This window comes from Trachypithecus francoisi, unplaced genomic scaffold (genome assembly GCF_009764315.1).
Source record: "Trachypithecus francoisi isolate TF-2019V2 unplaced genomic scaffold, Tfra_2.0 Lachesis_group19, whole genome shotgun sequence".
Taxonomy (NCBI): Eukaryota; Metazoa; Chordata; class Mammalia; order Primates; family Cercopithecidae; genus Trachypithecus; species Trachypithecus francoisi.
Window position 1 is genome coordinate 36,880,717 of NW_022681464.1, and position 7,008 is coordinate 36,887,724.

A 7,008-nucleotide genomic window follows, 5' to 3' on the forward strand; every position below is an offset into this window, starting at 1 on the left:
TCTAATAGAACTCTATGTATTGGTATCAGGGAAGTGAAAATTTTGGACCGTAACTAATATTTACTCCATGTTAAATCTCCAGATAAATTCTATAACTCTTCCAAGATAAGCACCCAATTGCAGATTAAGCCCTCTTCTTAAGAGACACATATAGTATATAGTTCATCTAGCTCTCTTAATTATACAGCTGTCTCTTTTTGTGATGTCTACAGTAAAAAGAAACCAGAAATTGTTTGGATTTCTAGCTTAATTAATAATAACAATATGCCAAGCAAGATTACTCTGAATCTGTAAAGAAACAATTATGCAATATTATACATTTAAAATTAATCATAGTTTTCATGTAATTAGTATATTCCCTTCTTACCAGATAAAATTGTACTTATATATTATACTTTAAATCTGTTAATCAATCTTTACTTTATGTATTCACTCAAAATATACACTTAAAACTGTGGTTATCACTGGGATAAAGAATAAAAATGGCATAAAACAAAATATACTCTATACTATTTCCTGGTTCTATAAACAGTACTCTATAAAATGAAGTGGAGTTTTAACCTAATTGAATTTATATAATGCTTACTTAATAAATCAGTGTTTGACCTTACTTTGTTCGGTCAAGAGCTTAGATTAAGTTAAAAAGGCTTGGGCGAACATTTAACCACATCACCCATGTCTATTTATTAAAATACTTTTTCTAAAAATCCTGAAAACTCAGTGTCCAAGAATTGCTATAATAAGCTTATTAAATATCTAGAATGATTACTAGAAATGCAATACCTATTTTAAGGCTTATAATAACCAGATTGGCAATATGTTTGACAAATTAATGGCCTAATTTTTCATTCCTCTGTTATTTATTTTAATAACCTGATTAGCACAATGATGTTGACTCATGAATTACTTAAACCAAAACGGTACAATGTAATTGTCATTCAGCCTCAATAACTCCATTTTCCCTCTCGGGCAGATTAGGCTGTATTTATGCATTCTCCCTCACAGTGAAGGAAGAGGAATTGTTCTTTATCTCCCTTCCACCTCCTCTAATAATGCTTCTCAATACCTATTCCCATAAGATTTACATGGAAATATTAACAATGAGAAATCTTGTGGGCTTTTTAAAAGTTCTGACTCAATTATCATCATGAGAGACAATGGGAAGGAAAACAGAGCTATTTGGGACATTATTCACTTATCATCTCTGAATTGTTTGAGCCAGACGTATATAATCGTCACATCTCTCAACTGCCTTTATTTTAATCCATGTACCTTAAATCAGATGAAACACGTTTTCTTTTTAAAACTCCACATTATAATATTCTGCAGTAAAAAGTCATAATTTTTCAAAGAGTTTTATCAATGTGAGTTACAAAAGTCACATGCTGTTTGGAGTTTGCAATGGGACATGGTCAGCTATCAGATTAGTCACCATGATGTCCTTTCTATGATTTCTGGTCTACAAATAAGGTATTGTTCAAAAAGATGTGAAAAGCTTAAGAGACTCCTTATGGAGAAAATAGATTGGGGCAAAAAGCATGGAGTTAGTCAAACAGCAAGAAGGCTTTTAGGACTGAAATGAACTAGTCATATGGAAATATGTCTGAGACTAGAGATGAGGTTCTAAGACTAGGTCTGTCCGTTTCAGCCACACGCACAAAACAGTCAGGGAGGACAGGGGAAGTTCCTAGCCAAGAAGATTAGAAGGACACAATAATGCTATCAAAATTACCTCGAAATGGAAGTAAACAGCTTAAATGAAAAAATAGTAGACTATTGGGAACAAAGGTGGGAGGGGTAATTTCTACCTGACTTGAAATGCCAAATCTCTGGAATTCAGATGAGTCTATCTGAAAGATGAAGGTTCAAGTGAGTTAGGTAGAAGCACTCTACTAAAACCGTAGGCGACAGACAAGGAAGGTGTGCATGTGCTCATAGAAAGAACAAAGCTCTCTATGCCAGATGTTCAAAACAACCAATCAATTTAAAATGGCTATTTTTGCCGGGTTGATTTTTCTTCTCTGGTAAATTCTGTACACCATAGAGTGGTCTCTGAATTTTGTTTACAGTATTAAGCATTTTTTCAAAAGTGTTTCACTGTTTTTTGAATATTTGAATGCTTTTTTGTTTACCTTTCAGACAGTTTTTAAAATGTTTTCTCCACCACTTATGCATGTTCTGCTCATTTAGCAATGCCTTCATGAATTTATATTTTTCTTGTCAGATTTTATTTAGTGTTTCAACTACTGGTTGATGTATTAGTAACTTTTCTGTATCCTGGAGTGCTTTTACTATTTATAAAACATTAATTTGTAAAATTTTCTTTTTACATTTTCATTTAAAATTCACTTTCATCCAGTGATGCCAATTTTAACTATTTAACAGAGTTTTTAAATTTTTTTTACCACCTTTTTAGTATGCTTTATATTTAAGCAACATTCTTCATTTAAAAAAATTTATAAATGGGAGTTGATCAATAAGAACACACGGACACAGTGAGGGGAACAACACACACTGGGGCCTATTGGGGGGTGGGGTTGGGGAAGGAAGAGCCTTGGGGAAAAGAGTTAATGCGTGCTGGGCTTAATACCCAGGTGGTGGGTTGACAGGTGCAGCAAACCACCATGGCACATGTTTACCTATGTAACAAACCTGCACACCCTGCACATGTACCCCGAAACTTAAAGTAAAAATTAAAATTAATTTTAAAAAACCTATCACTTGTAATGAGGAAAACGGTTATTTTTATTGGATTTTTCTAAAAGGGTAGTAATACTTTAAATACTACTCTTTTATATGAGAATAGTATAATGCAAAATAAAATGATGAGAATATGTCTAGATCATTAAAACTCTTACAATTGGAGGCATCATTATATCTTTTCCTCCTGTTCACACTAATACATTGTCAGTACTATGTCCAAAATATGACAAAGAACTCTTCATCAAAATGAAGAAGAAATCATAGACTGAAAGAATGCAAAGTGAGTGATTTAAAATAAAATACATTTGTTGTTTCTATCAATTAAATTTTTGCAAATCTACTCTTTAAGCTTTCAGCAATTTTCTCAGACTGCTATTGTCCCATCATCAGAAAGGTCTATACAGGGTTCAGTGATAAAAACTGCAGGAAAAAAATCTCACGAGATTGCCACATAGAAACCACATCAGTGAGGAATAAAAGACATTATACAGGCTTTGCGTCAGACAGCCTTGGATTCTACATCTTCTCTGTTGCATATTAGCTACGTGTTATTGAATAAATGGTTTCTTCCTCCATAAATGAAAGAAAAGGATCTTTGTTAATACTGAATAGATAGCACATGTAAAATACTAACACACAGGATCCTATAAATGCTGATTCCTTTTCTTCTGTTACTCTCAAGAAATACATATATTAAACTGCACACAATCCAAACAGGGTGGGTACCCTGGAAGATACAAATATGAATCAGGTATGATCTAAAGAAGTTTACAGCAGAGACAGGAAGGGTAAAATATAAACCATCTTTTTGCTTTTTAAGCAAATAGACAACCATTCGGTCAAAGGACATGCATTAAGTAGTTTTACACTGCTGAACTGGTTGACTGGGCCAACTGGTGAATGGAAGGTTTTATTTCCCTTTTTGACCAGCTCCACCCTGCCCAGTGAGAGACAAGCCAAGTCTAGGCCTGGGAACAGTCAGGAGGCCTGTGTTCAGAGAAGGGACCACGCAGGTGAAGGAGATCTGGGAAGCTGAACACAAGTCCCTCTGAACAAACATCCCGCAAAACCAGACACCAAAGAGAAGGGTTGTTATCAGAAAATAGACTCAAAAGAACTGGTTCTGACTGGACGCAGTGGCTCAAGCCTGCAATCCCAGCTCTTTGGGAGGCTGAGGTGGGAGGATCACAAGGTCAAGAGTTCAAGACCAGCTTGGCCAACATGGTGAAACCCCATCTCTACTAAAAATACAAAAAAAATTAGCTGGCTGTGTTGGTGTGTGCCTGTAATCCCAGCTACTTAGGAGGCTGAGTAGAATCACTTGAACCCAGGAGGTGAAGGTTGCAGTGAGCCGAGATCATGCCACTGCACTCCAGCCTGTGCAACAGATCGAGACTCCATCTCAAAAAAAAAAAAAAAAAAAGAACTGGTTCTGGGGGATCCTGAAACAAATTCTAAGATGAAAGAGTCTCTCAAGAAAGACTAGTGAGCCTATGATTCTTAAGTAGGTGCTCTTAACATAGAAGGACTTTTGGATAAACTCAAGATGTCTGCAGCACAGAAATTCTCCAAATTAGCTAAAAACAACTGACTTTGAACAACACGCTTGTACTATTACTGTTCAGTGTGTCCCATTGCATGACACGATTTACTCACTGACACAACGAGTGGTCTGACAAAAACTCTAAAATACATCCCTATCCGCTCATATCTTGAATGTTACTGGAGGATGAATGGACAATGTGCTACTTAGAAAAGCCCAATGTTCAAATCTACTCATAAGATTTGGGTTTGCAATTAGTGAGCCATCTTTGGGAGAAAATTCCTTTATCTAAATTAAACCCTGTTTCCACCTGAATGCATTTAGGTTTGCTTGCCCTCAGTTTATTTGCCCTCAGTAAGTTTATTCCTGACAATATAGCCCTGGTATTCAGCACAGCTGAAACAGACCAGGTTATGTCAACTCTCCCTCTATGTCTGCCTTGACTCCAAGATACAAGGTAGAGGTGGGGAGGAGGGGTGCAAAATATAGACAACTTGATGGAGACTTCATATATCTTATATGGAAAGGAAAAGAGAACAACTGCCTTTCTAAAATCAAATATGGTTTATTCTTTCCATCCATCAGAGATTAAATTTAGACTTCACAATGAATGCAAAATCCATTGACTACTACATCTTGTCAACTTGAGATGTAAGAAAACCAGAAATGAGCTTCAGACTCCACAAAAACCAACGCATGGTATGAGATGGAAAAGTAAAGAATGTGAATTCATGTAGAAAGTTTCTTCCACTCTTGTCTTTGCAAGGAAGAAATACATAAGTTACCACTTACTGAGTCCCAATCCCGGATTCTTATTTACATCAGTTGATCCTATCTCCCTTTATACAAATGAGAAACTTGGAGGGCCTTGAAAGTTTAATCTTTTTCTCCTAAATCATAGAACTTATACATTCATCACTTATGCTGAAACCCTGAGTTGTCCAATTCCAACACTTCCACTTTTCATTATCTTGCCAGTTTTGTCCCACTTTCTACTGTTGTGTCTTAATACCTCTCCTAGTTCCTTTATGAAATTACAATTCTTCTATTGTAGTTGCCATAGGTATGCCATATGCCTAGAACAATTCATAGAGAGTAAACAAGTATGCCACATACCTAGAACCACAAAACTCAATTCACAAATATGGTGGCCTACCTGTACTATAAATTCTCAATTATTCAAGCACTTTTTTTTTTTAGTATAAAGATGAGCTATTGGCTTTCAAGTAAATAGAAGATAGGAATGGGAGAGTTGATCATACTAGGGAGGATGGTCGAATGTTTCAAAATCTGTGGTGCTGTGCCAAGTTACTAGGATAAAGTGTGGGCAGTGAGTGCACTTATGAGAGTAATTTGAAAGCTCCTGTATTAGTTACATATTACTGTGTAATCCATTACTCTCAAACATAGCTTAAAACAACATGTATTTATTATAATACAATTTATATGGATTATGAATCTGGTCACAGCTTAGCTGAGTTCTTTGCATTAGAGTTTCTCACAAGGCCACAGTTAAGATTTCAGCCAGGACTGCAGTCTTACTTGAAGGCTTGACTGGGGAGGATCTGATTCTCAGACCACCCACATGGCTGTTGGTAGGAATCAGTTTTTTAACATTGTTGGACTGAGGGCTCAGTTACTCAGGAGCTGAAGACCTCCCTTAGTTCCTTACCGTATAGGACTTTCCAGAGAGCATCTCACAACCTGGCAGCTGGCTTCATCAGAGACAGAGAGCAGATGAGAGAGCAAGAGACAGTCTAGTGAGAGAGATGATGCTGGCAGATGGAGGACATTATTTTTGTTTGTTTGTTTGTTTTTTGGGGGTTTTTTTTTGGGTTTTTTTGTTTGTTTGTTTGTTTGTTTTTTCTGAGACAGAGTCTCGCTGTCACCCAGGCTGGAGTGCCATGGCGCGATCTCGGCTCACTGCTCCGCCTCCCGGGTTCACGCCATTCTCCTGCCTCAGCCTCCCCAGTAGCTGGGACTACAGGCGCCCACCACCACACCTGGCTAATTTTTTTGTATTTTTAGTAGAGATGGGATTTCACCATGTTAGCCAGGATGGTCTCCATCTCCTGACCTCGTGATCCACCCACCTCAGCCTCCCAAAGTGCTGGGATTACAGGCGTGAGCCACTGCATCTGGCTGAGGATGTCATTTTTTATAACCCAATCATGAAAGCAACATCCTCGCACTTTTACCCCATTCTATTTTTTACAAGCAAGTCCCTAAGTCCAGAGATGCACTCAAGTGGAGCAGATTACACAGAAATGTGGGTCCCAGGAGGCAGTAATTATCAGAAGCCAGTCGGAAGCCGCCTACCACAACACCCTAGAAGACTGTAACACTTTCCTCTTCATCCCCTCCCTCATGTTTGGTTTCTTTTCTTTCTAAATGGCAGACTGATTTTTTGTTGTCTGAAACCTTCACTGAAAACACTTGGGAATAACTTGAAAAGAAAAATCAGCCAGTCTAGAATTGATTTATGGAAAAGGCAAAAGGTTTGGGGTTTTTGCTCATGTCCTTTGTAAGGATGGGAAGGGCTAACAAATGGTAAGGGAATTTAGCTATTTGTGAAAATATAGTTTTATTTTATTTATCTATGTAATTTCATTTCTTTGTTGGTGGAGCTTATTAAGAGCTGGACATGTAATTAAATATACCTGAATCTACCTGGGCTTTAACAAAAATTCACGGTCATTCTGTTAACTTTTCATCAGAGACCATAAAGAGCTATTCGCTGTTATGGTCAGTTAGACTGTGTG